Below are 18120 nucleotides of genomic sequence, written 5' to 3'. Positions count from 1 at the left end.
CTGTCGGCCTGTCTCTCTCTAGCTCTGAACCAGGCAACAGGTTTCTGCTGCCTGTCTCTCTCTAGCTCTGAACCAGGCAACCGGTTTCTGCTGCCTGTCGGCCTGTCTCTCTCTAGCTCTGAACCAGGCAACAGGTTTCTGCTGCCTGTCTCTCTCTAACTCTCTCTAACAGGTTCTTGCAATGTACAAGGAGATTTTATTCAACTACCATGCTGCTCCGAAAGCAAATACTGTTACAGTAAACAAATCCGAATCTGACTCATGTCAACAGGTTCCTGCTGTAGGAGATTGGTGAATCTGATCTGTAATCAGATCTTATTTGATTAATGTCTATAACTTTTTGATGTTGTTGCTATATGGTCTGATCTAAACGCAGTTGTTTTATTCCACTCATGTATGAATGTTCCCATATTGCTGCCTGGCAACCAGCCAGTATCAGGAGAAAGGGGAACATCTTGTCCCTTCAGTGGTGCTGCACAGAGAAGAACAGGCTGCGGACAAGTTATGAAACGAAGAAAGGAAGTGTGGGTGGGGGGGGGGGGGGGGTATAACTGGACTGTGTGTTTGATTGAATTCACATCTTATACCAATGTATGGAATAATATACGGGGGGGGGTATAACTGGACTGTGTGTTTGATTGAATTCACATCTTTTACCACTGTATGGAATAATACACGAAGGGGGGTCTTTTCAATCCATATCGCGGAAGTTCAGCGTTACGGCGTGATTGGAATTTTAAAAGGCAATTTTCACGGTAATTCAGACTGCATTCACGGTAATACGCTGAAATATGTCGGCTCGATCAGAGATGACCTTTAAGTTTAGATAGCGTGCGATCTGTAACGCTTCAGCGAATAGAGGTTGAATATGTGAATACGCAAAATGTAAAACAGGTCCAACACCGACTGGCTTGATCAAGTCCATATTTCTGTGCTGAGAGGACAGACAGAGTGGAAGGTGTCTTCTCTCCTTGTCTTCCTTTTGGAGTCTTTTCCCTTTGTGTGTTTCAACCTGTTGATTGATGGTGGTGTGTCTCTACTGGACCGCTCTGTTGGCTGGGGCGCTGGACCGCTCTGTTGGCTGGGGGCGCTGGACCGCTCTGTTGGCTGGGGGCGCTGGACCGGGGTGCTGGACTGGGGGGGCGCTGGACCGGCGCGCTGGACAGGGGGCGCCGGGTGAGGGTGCTGGGCTGGGGTGGGCTGGAGGGGTGGTGGGCTGGAGTGCGCAGGGCGGTGGGCTGGGGGGGAGCGCTGGATGGGACGGTGCGTGTTTTGGGGCTCCCCAGAACCACACTGACCCACCATCCTTTAGATATCCCCCCTGCTCCTGGGAACCCTGAGGAGGATATGAAGTGGTGGTTAGTAAATCCCCCCTGCTCCTGGGAACCCTGAGGAGGATATGAAGTGGTGGTTAGTAAATCCCCCCTGCTCCTGGGAACCCTGAGGAGGATATGAAGTGGTGGTTAGTAAATCCCCCCTGCTCCTGGGAACCCTGAGGAGGACACTCAAAAGAGGTGCCGGTACTCAAGTAGTAACAAATGACAGGTGACAATACAAAGTACAAGACAGACAGCACCAGTCTGGTTGAACCACTGTGTGATGTCATCATTAAAGGAGTAGTGTGGAGAATATGATGGTTCAGTCACCTGGTCGTGTTGACATGGTCACCCAGACCAGTACTTGTAGCATCGACCAATCAGAGAGGCTGTAGACTGCAGTAGACTTTATACTCTCTGTAGGGCTTGTTGAGTCTATGGAAAGAGATACAACAGTGACTATCTGGAGAGAGATAAAACAGTGACTACAGAGAGAGATAAAACAGTGACTATACGGAGAGAGATAAAACACTGACTATATGGAGAGAGATAAAACACTGACTATATGGAGAGAGATAAAAAAATGACTATATGGAAAGAGATACAACAGTGACTATCTGGAGAGAGATAAAACACTGACTATATGGAGAGAGATAAAACAGTGACTATCACATTTCAGATAAGCACATTCACATGCAGCTTTTCAGAGACATTCCTGGTTGCTCAGTCTATCTGTATCAGTGGGGCCTTCTAGGCCTTCCCTAAGGATTTATACAAATGTATGTTTTCATATGTTTGTATTTCATCTTTAAAATAATCTTAATAATCATCATCTGATTTCATCTTCAGATTTTCTTTAGCTAGCTTGTGTTGTAGTAGTCTCACAATGTTAGCTAGGTTGTGTTGTAGTAGTGTCACAATGTTAGCTAGCTTGTGTTGTAGTAGTGTCACAATGTTAGCTATCTTGTGTTGTAGTAGTGTCACAATGTTATCTAGCTTGTGTTGTAGTAGTGTCACAATGTTAGCTAGCTTGTGTTGTAGTAGTGTGACGATGTTAGCTAGCTTGTGTTGTAGTAGTGTCACAATGTTAGCTAGCTTGTGTTGTAGTAGTGTCACAATGTTAGCTAGCTTGTGTTGTAGTAGTGTCACAATGTTAGCTAGCTTGTGTTGTAGTAGTGTCACAATGTTAGCTATCTTGTGTTGTAGTAGTGTCACAATGTTAGCTAGCTTGTGTTGTAGTAGTGTCACAATGTTAGCTATCTTGTGTTGTAGTAGTGTCACAATGTTAGCTAGCTTGTGTTGTAGTAGTGTCACAATGTTAGCTAGCTTGTGTTGTAGTAGTGTCACAATGTTAGCTAGCTTGTGTTGTAGTAGTGTCACAATATTAGTTAGCTTGTGTTGTAGTAGTGTCACAATGTTAGCTAGCTTGTGTTGTAGTAGTGTCATAATGTTAGCTAGCTTGTGTTGTAGTAGTGTCACAATGTTAGTTAGCTTGTGTTGTAGTAGTGTCATAATGTTAGCTAGCTTGTGTTGTAGTAGTGTCACAATGTTAGCTAGCTTGTGTTGTAGTAGTGTCATAATGTTAGCTAGCTTGTGTTGTAGTAGTGTCACAATGTTAGTTAGCTTGTGTTGTAGTAGTGTCATAATGTTAGCTAGCTTGTGTTGTAGTAGTGTCACAATGTTAGCTAGCTTGTGTTGTAGTAGTGTCATAATGTTAGCTAGCTTGTGTTGTAGTAGTGTCATAATGTTAGCTAGCTTGTGTTGTAGTAGTGTCACAATGTTAGCTAGCTTGTGTTGTAGTAGTGTCACAATGTTAGTTAGCTTGTGTTGTAGTAGTGTCATAATGTTAGCTAGCTTGTGTTGTAGTAGTGTCACAATGTTAGCTAGCTTGTGTTGTAGTAGTGTCATAATGTTAGCTAGCTTGTGTTGTAGTAGTGTCATAATGTTAGCTAGCTTGTGTTGTAGTAGTGTCACAATGTTAGTTAGCTTGTGTTGTAGTAGTGTCACAATGTTAGCTAGCTTGTGTTGTAGTAGTGTCACAATGTTAGCTAGCTTGTGTTGTAGTAGTGTCATAATGGTAGCTAGCTTGTGTTGTAGTAGTGTCACAATGTTAGCTAGCTTGTGTTGTAGTAGTGTCATAATGTTAGCTAGCTTGTGTTGTAGTAGTGTCACAATGTTAGCTAGCTTGTGTTGTAGTAGTGTCATAATGTTAGCTAGCTTGTGTTGTAGTAGTGTCACAATGTTAGCTAGCTTGTGTTGTAGTAGTGTCACAATGTTAGCTAGCTTGTGTTGTAGTAGTGTCACAATGTTAGCTAGCTTGTGTTGTAGTAGTGTCATAATGTTTGCTAGCTTGTGTTGTAGTAGTGTCACAATGTTAGCTAGCTTGTGTTGTAGTAGTGTCACAATGTTAGCTATCTTGTGTTGTAGTAGTGTCACAATGTTAGCTATCTTGTGTTGTAGTAGTGTCACAATGTTAGCTAGCTTGTGTTGTAGTAGTGTCACAATGTTAGCTAGCTTGTGTTGTAGTAGTGTCACAATGTTAGCTAGCTTGTGTTGTAGTAGTGTCATAATGTTAGCTAGCTTGTGTTGTAGTAGTGTCACAATGTTAGCTAGCTTGTGTTGTAGTAGTGTCACAATGTTAGCTAGCTTGTGTTGTAGTAGTGTCACAATGAAGATGGCTGCAGCAACTGTTATCAGCTTCAAAGTGGTGTTAAGCTACCATAGGTCGTGTAAACAGTGTGCTTTCTGTTTTGTTGGTCACATTATTTTATGCTATGTGTCATTTTGTGCCCATGCCGGTTCGGTCTCTGTGTGTGAGGCAGCCAGGAGCGGTGGCCAGGCCTGTTCGATTCATTCATAATGACATCAAAAAAATCACTGCTCCTACTTCACTACAACTAGAATGGTTCAACTACAGAAGATATGATGCACTACCAAATAATTGATTTAAACAACAAAGGTCTACAGTCGCTGGAGGACAGCTAGCTTCCATCCACCTTTAGGTACATTGACTTCAAACCTAGCACGCTTATGTTTATTTTTTGTTGTTATTTAAATAGGCAAGTCAGTTAAGAACAAATTCTTATTTACAATGATGGCCTACCCCCCAGCCAAACCCAGACGACACTGGGCCAATTGTGCACCCCCCTATGGGACTCCCAATCACAGCCAGATGTGATACAGCCTGGATTTGAACCAGGGACTGTAGCCTCTTGTACTGAGATGCAGTGCCCTAGACCGCTGCACCACTCGGGAGTTCTCACCCCCTTCCATACACAGTAAATGTGAGAACTTCAGGAGGACGTCTTCCAACCTATCAGAGCTCTTGTATCATGAACTGACTGACATATTGTCCATCCAATGAAAGGATCAGAGAAGGAATCTAGTACTGAAAGAATAAGCTACAGCTAGCTAGCACTGCGGTGCATAAAATGTGATAAGTTGTTGACTCAAAGAGAGAGAAAGACAATAGTTGAACAGTTTTGAACAAATGAATTTCTTAAAAAATGTAAGAGAAGCAAGAGAGAGAGAGCTATAATTTAGTTGTATTTCTTTTCACTTTCACTTACCTAGCTAGCGAATGCAGCTAGCTAGTTTAGCCTACTCAAACACCAGGCTCAAACAGAGGGATGCTATGTTAGCTAGCTGGCTATAACAGAGGGATGCTTTGTTAGCTAGCTGGCTATAACAGAGGGATGCTATGTTAGCTAGCAGGCTATAACAGAGGGATGCTATGTTAGCTAGCTGGCTATAACAGAGGGATGCTATGTTAGCTAGCAGGCTATAACAGAGGGATGCTATGTTAGCTAGCTGGCTATAACAGAGGAATGCTATGTAAGCTAGCTGGCTATCCAACACTGAAACTCTTCTTAGTCAAGGGAAGCTTTTGGTTTTATTAGTTTAATGCCACCAGGGACTGCCGGTGTAACTGCTAAACTGCTTGCTGTACACTGTATAGTGTGGGGTTAGGATGTACTATAGGCCGAGGCTGGATGGGGTTAGGATTTACTGTAGGCCTAGGCTGGTTGTGGTTAGGATTTACTGTAGGCCGAGGCTGGATGGATGGGGTTAGGATTTACTGTAGGCCGAGGCTGGATGGGGTTAGGATTTACTGTAGGCCGAGGCTGGTTGGGGTTAGGATTCACTGTAGGCCGAGGCTGGGTGGATGGGGTTAGGATGTACTGTAGGCCGAGGCTGGATGGCCAAACTTAGGGTGATTTTGAATGTTGTGTACGTAATCAAATGATCAATGACAGATGAAGACCAATGTCTTCTTTGGTTTTTACTTGAGCTGCCTTCTTGGCCAGGTCTTCCTTGAAAATGAGTTATTTGGACCACAATGGGACAACCTGGTTAAACTAAAGGTTGAATCCAACTCTGAAATGTTACGTTTTTTGGAGTTTGTCCTCTGTTTATAAATAGCAGAGGAAACTAGACTACAGTCAATATAAACGAGTCATGTAATTCTTTAGACCAGGAGTTGATAGTGAGGTCAAAGTTCAGTCAACCAAATGTTCATCAAACCGGACTGTATAAAAGACACCCTGTACTTAAAGTATTTGTCACGATGGTTCAAAAGTTAAAGTGCAGAGTTTGACAGTAATTCTCCATTAAGTTAACACGTGTCCTCCGGTCACTCTTCATATCCTCTATCAAACAAACAAACACCAACACCCAGACTAAACCAGTTGTCTGTCCAAGTTCAATAATGAACGAGACAAAGTCAATGTTTAAAAATAGGGTTTATCTTTACTTCTATAGAACTGGTTACGAGCCAGGAGGCAGGCGGGGGAGTTAACACTGGTCATGCTGCTTCTGGTCGGCCTGTCGACGGTTCAATTCCCTGGAGAAGAAAAAAAAGAGACAAGAGAGAAAGAACGAACGAGTGGATCAGCCTGGTTAGACGTGAACAAACAGAGTCATGGATTTTTTTATTTTTTATCCTGAACTCTGGAACAATTTGTTTAACCTATAGTCCAGAAACCTCTGCTGCTATTTTCAGCTATTTAATTTGACAGTACATTTCGGTCATTTATCAGAAGCTATTATCCAATCAGAACTTTGAACTGAAGCAGAGAAAATAACAAATGACGTTGAAGATACTGTAACTTCTATTACTGGTAATCCCACTGAGCAAAAAAACTGGTTGAATCAATTATCAATTAAATAAATAAAAAATATATTAAAATAAATAAAACATATATTGATAAATGTAATTTATCAATATATTTTGACGTGGAATCTGTGGAAAAGACATTGGATTTAAAAAAAAGTCAAACAATTGTTGTTTTTCAGGGTAAAAGTTCAACCACAGGATTACGTCACCGTGGTAACCAAATGTCACGCTATTTGTTACTGACTATTACCAATGTGCTGCCGAGAGAATGATAGGTGAGAGATCTCCACTTAAAAAACGAAATAGATTCACTGTTACTATCGGTTTAACAAAGCAAATGAAATGTTACCATTACTTTGTCACTCACATCAGCAATGATGCTATTTAGGCCTATATAACACTTGCAAAATCATCAACAGCTTTTTACATATTTACAGTTAAGAACAAATTCTTATTTTTCAATGACGGCCTATCCCAGCCAAACCTGGACAACGTTGGGCCAATTGTGCGCCGCCCTACGGGACTCCCAGTCACGGCCGGATGTGAGGCAGCTTGGATTTAAACCGGGGACTGCAGTGACTCATCTTGCATTAGTTCCTAGTAACTAGTATTGTATAGTGTCGTTCCTAATTCCTAGTAACTAGTCTTGTATAGTGTTGTTCCTAGTAACTAGTCTTGTATAGTGTCGTTCCTAATTCCTAGTAACTAGTCTTGTATAGTGTTGTTCCTAGTTCCTAGTAACTAGTCTTGTATAGTGTCTGTCCCAGTTCCTAGTAACTAGTCTTGTATAGTGTCGTTCCTAGTAACTAGTCTTGTATAGTGTCGGTCCCACTTCCTACAGATGTTTGTAGTATTGAGGAAATCAACTGTAAAGCTGTCAAGTATACAACAGATGTTTGTAGTATTGAGGAAATTAACTGTAAAGCTGTCTAGTATACAACAGATTTGTCCGTAATATTAACCTCTTCACAGATACAGTAATAAAATCGTCTGTCGTCTTGACCTTCAATGTCTGGTTTGATAATGTTTGATAATGAAACAGAGATTAAACTATCAATGGAAACTCAAACACGCAACCAAACCGGGTTTAATCTCCCAGACAAAAGGCTCGATATGTCAACCTGGGGGGCCGTGGCGTGTTCCTTTGACTCCAAGTCTGGAATCAGCCAGCCACCCTCCGGCTAAAAAAAGCAGAACGTTGTTGACTCTAGATAACAGTTGTTCTGTGTAATCATGGGACCTTTCAGAAATATTAGTTTTTCTGTTGGATGCTCAGAAAAAAAACAGGCACTACCTGGAAAAAGGTTGTTGTCTTGTTGCTCAACAGTGTCTGGACTGCACAATTTGTGGCGTGTTTCTTCATAAATATGAAATAATCTGATATTTATGGACATGTATGTTGTCATGATGAGATGTTGAGAGGCTGACACACAGGGCAAATGGTTCGGACGATACCGACGTTTTCGTGAGAAGACCGATTTTTCAGGATGTCTCGTGGACTGACAAACACGGCAGTTGGCGGATTGTTATCTCTCGCTTAAACAGATGGATTTAGATGGGGATTTAGATGGAGATTTAGATGGGGATTTAGATGGAGATTTAGATGGGGAATTAGATAGGGAATTAGATGGAGATTTAGATGGGGATTTAGATGGGGATTTAGATGGAGATTTAGATAGGGAATTAGATGGAGATTTAGATAGGGATTTAGATGGGGAATTAGATGGGGATTTAGATATGGATTTAGATGGGGAATTTGATGGAGATTTAGATGGGGAATTAGATATGGATTTAGATGGATATTTAGATGGGGAATTAGATATGGATTTAGATGGGGAATTAGATGGGGAATTAGATGGAGATTTAAATGGGGAATTAGATATGGATTTAGATGGGGATTTAGATATGGATTTAGATGGGGATTTAGATGGGGAATTAGATATGGATTTAGATGGGGATTTAGATATGGATTTAGATGGGGATTTAGATGGGGAATTAGATATGGATTTAGATGGGGATTTAGATGGGGATTTAGATGGGGAATTAGATGGAGATTTAGATGGGGAATTAGATGGGGATTTAGATGGGGAATTAGATGGGGATTTAGATGGGGAATTAGATGAGGATTTAGTATTATTGTGCTAATTAGATTTCTGCCAGGGGGTTATAATGAGGTCAAGGGAACAATATGCTGTACATTCTATGTGATTAGCGTCAGGAAAGGGGTTCTTCCTATATTATCCATGCATATTACCTCAATTACCTCGACTAACAGTTGCCCACCGTACATTGACTCTGTACCGGTACCCCCTGTATATAGCCTCCACATTGGCTCTGTACTGTAACACCCTGTATATAGCCTCCACATTGACTCTGTACCGGTACCCCCTGTATATAGCCTCCACATTGACTCTGTACCGGTACCACCTGTATATAGCCTCCACATTGACTCTGTACCGGTACCCCCTGTATATAGCCTCCACATTGACTCTGTACCGGTACCCCCTGTATATAGCCTCCACATTGACTCTGTACCGGTACCCCCTGTATATAGCCTCCACATTGACTCTGTACCGGTACCCCCTGTATATAGCCTCCACATTGACTCTGTACCGGTACCCCCTGTATATAGCCTCCACATTGACTCTGTACCGGTACCCCCTGTATATAGCCTCCACATTGACTCTGTACCGGTACCACCTGTATATAGCCTCCACATTGACTCTGTACCGGTACCCCCTGTATATAGCCTCCACATTGACTCTGTACCGGTACCCCCTGTATATAGCCTCCACATTGACTCTGTACCGGTACCCCCTGTATATAGCCTCCACATTGACTCTGTACCGGTACCCCCTGTATATAGCCTCCACATTGACTCTGTATAGGTACCCCCAAATATAGCCTCCACATTGACTCTGTACCGTAACACCCTGTATATAGCCTCCACATTGACTCTGTACAGGTACCCCTGTATATAGCCTCCACATTGACTCTGTACCGGTACCCACTGTATATAGCCTCCACATTGACTCTGTACCAGTACCTCCTGTATATAGCCTCCACATTGACTCTGTACCGTAACACCCTGTATATAGCCTCCACATTGACTCTGTACCGGTACCCCCTGTATATAACCTCCACATTGACTCTGTACCGTAATACCCTGTATATAGCCTCCACATTGACTCTGTACCAGTACTCCCTGTATATAGCCTCCACATTGACTCTGTACCAGTACCTCCTGTATATAGCCTCCACATTGACTCTCTCTCAGACTTAAAGTGGATTTTCCATCAAATCGCTATTAGTTACATGTCTGCCTGTAGTGAACTTCGACGTGAACACGCTTCTATCACACCCACAGCGTCATTGCGTCAAATGTTACGCAGCATCATCTGGAGACGTGTCTGCAACAAGAGTTTCAACGTTCATCTTCTGCTACCATTTCTGCCAAGCCGTCTACAGCGTACAGTTCGACTCACACGATGTCTCTGCAACGCAATGCTGCGCATCGGGAAGCGAATGGGGTGTCCATTTGTCATGCAGACAGCTTGGTCCCCCCCCCCCCCCTTTCCATAGAGTCTCTCTAAGGCTGTGTAAACCACACAGCACCCACGCAGAGACAGAGTGAAAGCGTCACCGTTACACTTGTATTAGGCTATGCAGGGGATAGGTCACGCATTGGCAGACAGCCCTCCCTTTTCCGACTGTAACCTACACTGCTGTGGGAAGGAGTCTGTTTCATGCCTGCTACACAGTCTCAATTCCTGCACCCCCAGCTGCCTAGCAGTACCAATAATGTTTTTTCGCAGGTGAATTCTAAACTCTCCTTGTTATGTCTGCCAGGTGTTAGATTCTCACACACACACACAGTGTTTACATCATGTGTTTAATTATTTTATTTTTTAAAATGTATTGAGGAACCGGCTGCTCCACTGTCTCAATCTACCAGGTACCAAGAAGGTAATTGACTGTGGATGTTCCCTTCTGTCACTGTCAGCTGTGACATTATCCCACATGATAGTGATTAATACTTGTAGTAGTCCCAAGTCCAGGGAGCTACCGTGTCACTAGGTAATTGGAAAGGTAATTTATTTTCATGCTGAGCGACACCCAGTCACCTACTTATGCTTGCTGTAGAGATGAGGACTTCTGAAACTAGGTCCAGAGTGATACTGCCGAAAGACCCCCCCCCCCCCCCCCCCCCGCTCTCCCCCTCCTCGGGGGAAGCTGGAGAACAACAACTTGCACAAGGGCCCTGTTGCCACACAACGCATTCTACCAACATTACACACACACACACACACACACACACACACCCACACATACACACACATATACACACATCCACATCCACACACACACACACACACACACACATCCACATCCACACACACACACACACACACACACACACACACATACACACACACACACACACCCACACACACATACACGCACACACACACACACACACACACACAGTTACACAGCCCCTTAAACTCTGTACCCTCCCTTTCTTCCATGTGTTGTTTTCTTTCTGACCTGGTCCTGACCTGGTTCTGACCCAGTTCTGACCAGGTTTAATGCCTTTAAACTTTTAATCCCAGCTGGGCTGTTTCTGCTTTTCAGAGCATCTGACTTATTTCAGACTCTCTCTTACCCACCATTGTGATCTCTCTCTCTCTCTTACCCACCATAGTGACCTCTCTCTCTCTCTTACCCACCATAGTGACCTCTCTCTCTCTCTTACCCACCATAGTGACCTCTCTCTCTCTCTCTTACCCACCATAGTGACCTCTCTCTCTCTCTTACCCACCATAGTGACCTCTCTCTCGCTCTCTCTTACCCACCATAGTGAACTCTCTCTCTCTCTTACCCACCATAGTGACCTCTCTCTCTCTCTTACCCACCATAGTGGCCTCTCTCTCTCTCTCTCTCTCTTACCCACCATAGTGACCCCTCTCTCTCTCTTACCCACCATAGTGACCTCTCTCTGTCTCTCTCTCTTACCCACCATAGTGACCTCTCTCTCTCTCTCTTACCCACCATAGTGACCTCTCTCTCTCTCTCTTACCCACCATAGTGACCTCTCTCTCTCTTACCCACCATAGTGACCTCTCTCTCTCTCTTACCCACCATCGTGAGCTCTCTCTCTCTCTCTCTCTCTCTCTCTCTCTCTCTCTCTCTCTTACCCACCATAGTGACCTCTCTCTCTCTCTCTCTTACCCACCATAGTGACCTCTCTCGCTCTCTCTCTTACCCACCATAGTGACCTCTCTCTCTCTCTCTCTCTCTCTCTCTCTCTCTCTATCTATCTTACCCACCATCGTGACCTCTCTCTCTCTCTTACCCACCATAGTGACCTCTCTCTCTCTCTCTTACCCACCACCGTGACTTTTCTCTCTCTCTTACCCACCACAGTGACCTCTCTCTCTCTCTTACCCACCATAGTGACCTCTCTCTCTCTCTTACCCACCATAGTGACCTCTCTCTCTCTCTTACCCACCATAGTGACCTCTCTCTCTCTTACCCACCATAGTGACCTCTCTCTCTCTCTCTCTTACCCACCATAGTGACCTCTCTCTTACCCACCATAGTGACCTCTCTCTCTCTCTCTTACCCACCATAGTGACCTCTCTCTCTCTCTTACCCACCATAGTGACCTCTCTCTCTCTCTCTTACCCACCATCGTGACTTTTCTCTCTCTCTTACCCACCACAGTGACCTCTCTCTCTCTCTTACCCACCATAGTGACCTCTCTCTCTCTTACCCACCATAGTGACCTCGCTCTCTCTCTTACCCACCATAGTGACCTCTCTCTCTCTTACCCACCATAGTGACCTCTCTCTCTCTCTCTCTTACCCACCATAGTGACCTCTCTCTCTCTTACCCACCATAGTGACCTCTCTCTCTCTTACCCACCATAGTGACCTCTCTCTCTCTCTTACCCACCACAGTGACCTCTCTCTCTCTCTTACCCACCATAGTGACCTCTCTCTCTCTTACCCACCATAGTGACCTCTCTCTCTCTCTTACCCACCATAGTGACCTCTCTCTCTCTCTTACCCACCATAGTGACCTCTCTCTCTCTCTTACCCACCATAGTGACCTCTCTCTCTCTTACCCACCATAGTGACCTCTCTCTCTCTCTTACCCACCATAGTGACCTCTCTCTCTCTCTTACCCACCATAGTGACCTCTCTCTCTCTTACCCACCATAGTGATCTCTCTCTCTCATACCCAGCATTGTGACCTCTCTCTGTCTCTCCTGGTCAACACTGAGGAGACTGGCTTGTCCCAGTTCTGTTTGCATCCGTTTGGCCTGACAATGACTCTAAGAGCAACACAAACAGATCTGGAACCAGGCAGTATGTACCTGTATAGCAGACGATGAAATACTTGGTAACCTACAGTAGTGTTGCACAGTACCTGGGTGCTCCCTCAGTCTAAAGCCACTCTAACAAGCCATAGGTGCAACAATCAGGACCCTATAAACCAACACTTGGACTACTTCAAGGCATGCTGCCAAATTATTTTATTTTAATTATAAAACTCTTACCTTGCAGGTCTGATATCCTTCTTTAAAACTATCCCAAAGTTTAGTTGAGTTGTGAGCGCTTCATTCGGTCAGTCTGATATCTCGAGAACCTGAACCAGGAAGAAGAATGTAAGCGTAGTGGATTGATTGGTGGAGCAGAGAAGAAACCCACAGACAGTTAACTCTCCAGACAGACTACAGACTTTATATTATCAACAGCTCTCCTTGCAGCACCGAGACACCCTCTCTCTGTTTGGCTGAGGAGGTCACCTTGTCCTCTCCTCCTTCCTCAACCCCTCCACCTTTCTTGACCTTTTGGTAGGGCTTCTTGGCTTGCTCTCTCCAAGGGAGGGAGGGAGGGAGGGAGGGAGGGTAGGGCTTTTTTGATTTCTCTCTCCAAGGGAGGGAGGGAGGGAGGGTAGGGATTCTTGGCTTGCTCTCTCCAAGGGAGGGAGGGAGGGAGGGAGGGAGGAAGGAAGGGAGGGTAGGGATTCTTGGCTTGCTCTCTCCAAGGGAGGGAGGGAGGGAGGGGAGTATGTTTAAAGACATCCCCCCTTTCTCTTTCTGTAGCAACAATAAAGACAGAAAGGAGAAAGCCAGAGCTAGCTAGTTGTGAGATGGGTTAAAGTTCAACAGGAAGTTAACTTAGCTAAGGAAGATGGACATATTTATGGACATGACATCAAAATGTACCTTGGTCACGTAGTCATCTAGACTTTGTTATTACTCTAGGCATGTGACCCTCATTAAAAAGGTGAGAGAGCGAGCGAGAGAAACATAGAGAGAGGTAGGTGGGCAGAGCAGGAGAGCAGGTTTTCTGAGCATCTGTTCAATTCTCTCTCTCTCTCTCTCTCTCTCTCTCTGTCTATCTCTCCCTGTCTCTCTCTGTCTATCTCTCCCTGTCTCTCTCTCTCTCTCTCTCGCTCTCTCTCTCTCTCTCTCTCTCTCTGTCTCTCTCTCTCTCTCTCTCTCTCTCTCTGTCTATCTCTCCCTGTCTCTCTCTCTCTGTCTCTCGCTCTCTCTCTCTCTCTCTCTCTCTCTCTCTCTCTCTCTCTCTCTCTGTCTATCTCTCCCTGTCTCTCTCTGTCTATCTCTCCCTGTCTCTCTCTCTCTCTCTCTCTCTCGCTCTCTCTCTCTCTCTCTCTCTCTGTCTCTCTCTCTCTCTCTCTCTCTCTGTCTATCTCTCCCCCTCTCTCTCTCTCTCTCTCTCTCTCTCTCTCTCTCTCTCTCTCTCTCTCTCTGTCTCTGTGTAGACATGTCCTGATGAATAACTCCCTGTACAGTAGCCTGAGGACATACAACAGGAGGAATGAACCTGCTCCTTCAGCTCTTCCCACTGTCTCCAGATTTATATAAGCCCCGGACAGAAAACATAGGACCCATAGGTATCCCCCAGTAAGCCTGAATTAATAAATAAATAGTCTCCCTCGGCAGGCAGACTGGTTGCTTCCCAGGGGATTTCCGAGACAAATTAATGAACAAACCTGTTTTTTCAGTCCTTAGACCTCCTTCAGTAGCCTGAGATGTATTCAGTAGCCTGAGATGTATTCAGTAGCCTGAGTGAGGTGCTGATGAGGACATAGTAACTCTGTAAGGAGGAAGTAGCCTGAGATGTATTCAGTAGCCTGAGTGAGGTGTATACCAAATCATGTCTGTCTAAAAAGAGACAATGTGAACAAAGTATTACATAGTGAATAATGTATGAAAGGTTTATTAATGTTTTAATGGCAGTTTATAAACTGTATCTAGACTTTCTAATCTAACTGGAGGTTGAGATTTTCCTCTGTAAAACTAAAGTTTTATCACTTTGATGCTACCAAACAAGAGACCACCTGGGTTCTTATCCCAAACCTGTCAGTTGTTGTCTCTTGATGCTTCCCAAACCCCCAAAATGTAGTGTATCACTGCATGAGCTGTTGGTGGTGTGATTGAAGCCATCCTGGCCTGGGAAAGCTTGGGAAATCTTGAGGGACTCGGTAGCCATTCTGATTCTGGTCTCACTGGCCTTGAGATAATATATTAAAGAATCCCCTAGACACTGGGCCTGGGTCACCACAGCAACAGAGGAAGAGGGACCGTCCCCTAGACACTGGGCCTGGGTCACCACAGCAACAGAGGAAGAGGGACCGTCCCCTAAACACTGGGCCTGGGTCACCACAGCAACAGAGGAAGAGGGACCGTCCCCTAGACACTGGGCCTGGGTCACCACAGCAACAGAGGAAGAGGGACCGTCCCCTAGACACTGGGCCTGGGTCACCACAGCAACAGAGGAAGAGGGACCGTCCCCTAGACACTGGGCCTGGGTCACCACAGCAACAGAGGAAGAGGGATCGTCTCCTAGACACTGGGCCTGGGTCACCACAGCAACAGAGGAAGAGGGACCGTCCCCTAGACACTGGGCCTGGGTCACCACAGCAACAGAGGGAGAGGGACTGAGATGAGATTCTCATCTTCTCATTGGTATACTGGGGTAGTGGGTAGGGTGTTGACGAGGTGATTGGCTGACTGGGTGGAGGGGTGAACAGGTGACTGGCTGACTGGGTGGAGGGGTGAACAGGTGACTGGCTGACTGGGTGGAGGGGTGAACAGGTGATTGGCTGACTGGGTGGAGGGGTGAACAGGTGACTGGCTGACCGACATCCCAAATACCATCCTTTTCCATAGGGCCCTGCTCAAAGCTAGTGCACTAAATAGGGAATAGGGTGCCATAGGGCCCTGCTCAAAGCTAGTGCACTAAATAGGGAATAGGGTGCCATAGGGCCCTGCTCAAAGCTAGTGCACTAAATAGGGAATAGGGTGTCATAGGTCCTGGTCTAAAGTAGTGCACTAAATAGGGAATAGGGTGCCATTTGGGATGTCGCCTGAGGGGAAATCTACAACACACAGAGATGCCCGTCATTAATATCATTATTAACCGTGACTACTTCTATAATGAATGATGCCTCAAGGATTGCCAATGGAAACACATTTAAGTCAAACTTGAGTTTCCAACAATCAGAGAGAGCTATGTGTTTGTTAGTTGGTTACAGTACCTAACATATTGGACGAGCCAGGAAACCCATTGGTTCCTTCGTCCCCACACCCCCTCTACTCTGAGAGACGATGACTCTGCTGCCCTCCTTTGGCCAGGGACATTCACTGCAGGCCAGGGTTAGGGAACAGTCACTTGTTGATTTTTTTGTTTTACCTTTAATTAACTAGGCAAGTCAGTTAAGAACAAAAGAACAGAACAAAATCTTATTTACAATGACAGTCTACTCCCGGCCAAACCCGGACGACGCTGGGCCAATTATTCACCGCCGTATGGGAATCCTAATCACGGCCAGATGTGATACAGCCTGGAGTCAAACCAGGGACTGCAGTGACACTTCTTGCACTGAGATGCAGTGTCTTAGACCGCTGCGCCACTCAGGAGCCCTGTTCCAGCTCATAGCGGTTGATGTTCTCCAGTTTGGGCCCGAACTCCTTGAAGTCCGGTCTGTCTGCAGGGTTGTCACTCCAACAGATGAGTTTGTAGAGGAAGTCTGGACATTTATCTGTAGCCAGCATCCTGTCGCCAGCATCCTGTCACCAGCATCCTGTAGCCAGCATCATGTAGCCAGCATCCTGTTCGCCAGCATCCTGTAGTCAGCATCCTGTCGCCAGCATCCTGTAGCCAGCATCCTGTAGCCAGCATCCTGTCGCCAGCATCCTGTAGCCAGCATCCTGTCGCCAGCATCCTGTAGCCGGCATCTTGTCGCCAGCATCCTGTAGCCAGCATCCTGTCGCCAACAAGGATCTGACTGTACACCTTGTTGTTTCTGTAGCCTGGATCACAGAGAAAAGCCATAAGTTCAATCAACCAATCAAATGCCCGACGCAGAATTCCACGCAATTCATCGTCGGTTCTTCAGGTTTCCTTGGAAACCACCACCAGTTAGTTCAATGTATTTTATCTATTCCAGATACTCTGATTTAACTTGTTAACTAATTATCCCAAGCCCTTGAATAGGTGAATCAGGGTTCACAACAAAACTGTGAAAACGTCTGAGGTTTGAGAACCACTGGGTTAGCTGATCATGAGATACAGTACCTAGGTATTGGCTTCCCACCATAGGTTAGCATCTCGTAGAGCAGATCCCCAAAGGACCAGACATCTGACTTGTTGGAGAAACGTCCATGGGGATATTCTGTGAAGAACCCTTCACAGAGGGTTATAGGAAGAACCCTTCACAGGGGGTTTATAGGAAGAACCCTTCACAGGGGGTTATAGGAAGAACCCTTCACAGAGGGTTATAGGAAGAACCCTTCACAGGGGGTTTATAGGAAGAACCCTTCACAGGGGGTTTATAGGAAGAACCCTTCACAGGGGGTTTATAGGAAGAACCCTTCACAGGGGGTTATAGGAAGAACCCTTCACAGAGGGTTATAGGAAGAACCCTTCACAGGGGGTTTATATGAAGAACCCTTCACAGGGGGTTTATAGGAAGAACCCTTCACAGAGGGTTATAGGAAGAACCCTTCACAGGGGGTTATAGGAAGAACCCTTCACAGGGGGTTATAGGAAGAACCCTTCACAGAGGGTTATAGGAAGAACCCTTCACAGGGGGTTTATAGGAAGAACCCTTCACAGGGGGTTTATAGGAAGAACCCTTCACAGGGGGTTATAGGAAGAACCCTTCACAGAGGGTTATAGGAAGAACCCTTCACAGGGGGGTTTATAGGAAGAACCCTTCACAGGGGGTTTATAGGAAGAACCCTTCACAGGGGGTTATAGGAAGAACCCTTCACAGGGGGTTATAGGAAGAACCCTTCACAGGGGGTTATAGGAAGAAACCTTCACAGGGGGTTTATAGGAAGAACCCTTCACAGGGGGTTATAGGAAGAACCCTTCACAGGGGGTTATAGGAAGAACCCTTCACAGGGGGTTTATAGGAAGAACCCTTCACAGGGGGTTTATAGGAAGAACCCTTCACAGGGGTTTATAGGAAGAACCCTTCACAAGGGGGTTTTAGATAGATCCTTTCACAGATAAAAAGGGTTCTTAGTAGAACCCTTCAGAGGGTAATACTATCACTTATAGTAGTAATACTATCACTTATAGTAGTAATACTAGTAGTAATACTAATAGTAGTAATACTATCCCACTTGACCTGGTTCAAATA

General features: G+C 45.2%; 1 long non-coding RNA gene across 1 annotated transcript; it reads right to left on the bottom strand.

Moving 5' to 3' along the window:
- Positions 1-1139: 1139 nt before the first annotated feature.
- Positions 1140-13202, bottom strand: LOC139367788 (uncharacterized). Its single transcript, XR_011626886.1, has 4 exons — positions 12998-13202; positions 6070-6159; positions 1647-1751; positions 1140-1336 (listed from the first exon to the last, which is right to left on the bottom strand). It is a non-coding gene; the product is annotated as an uncharacterized lncRNA (long non-coding RNA).
- Positions 13203-18120: the final 4918 nt, after the last annotated feature.

The sequence above is a fragment of the Oncorhynchus clarkii genome, chromosome 16 (genome assembly GCF_045791955.1).
Source record: "Oncorhynchus clarkii lewisi isolate Uvic-CL-2024 chromosome 16, UVic_Ocla_1.0, whole genome shotgun sequence".
Classification (NCBI taxonomy): domain Eukaryota; kingdom Metazoa; phylum Chordata; class Actinopteri; order Salmoniformes; family Salmonidae; genus Oncorhynchus; species Oncorhynchus clarkii.
Note: the sequence above shows the minus strand (reverse complement) of the source record. Positions and strands in the feature narration are given on the sequence as shown.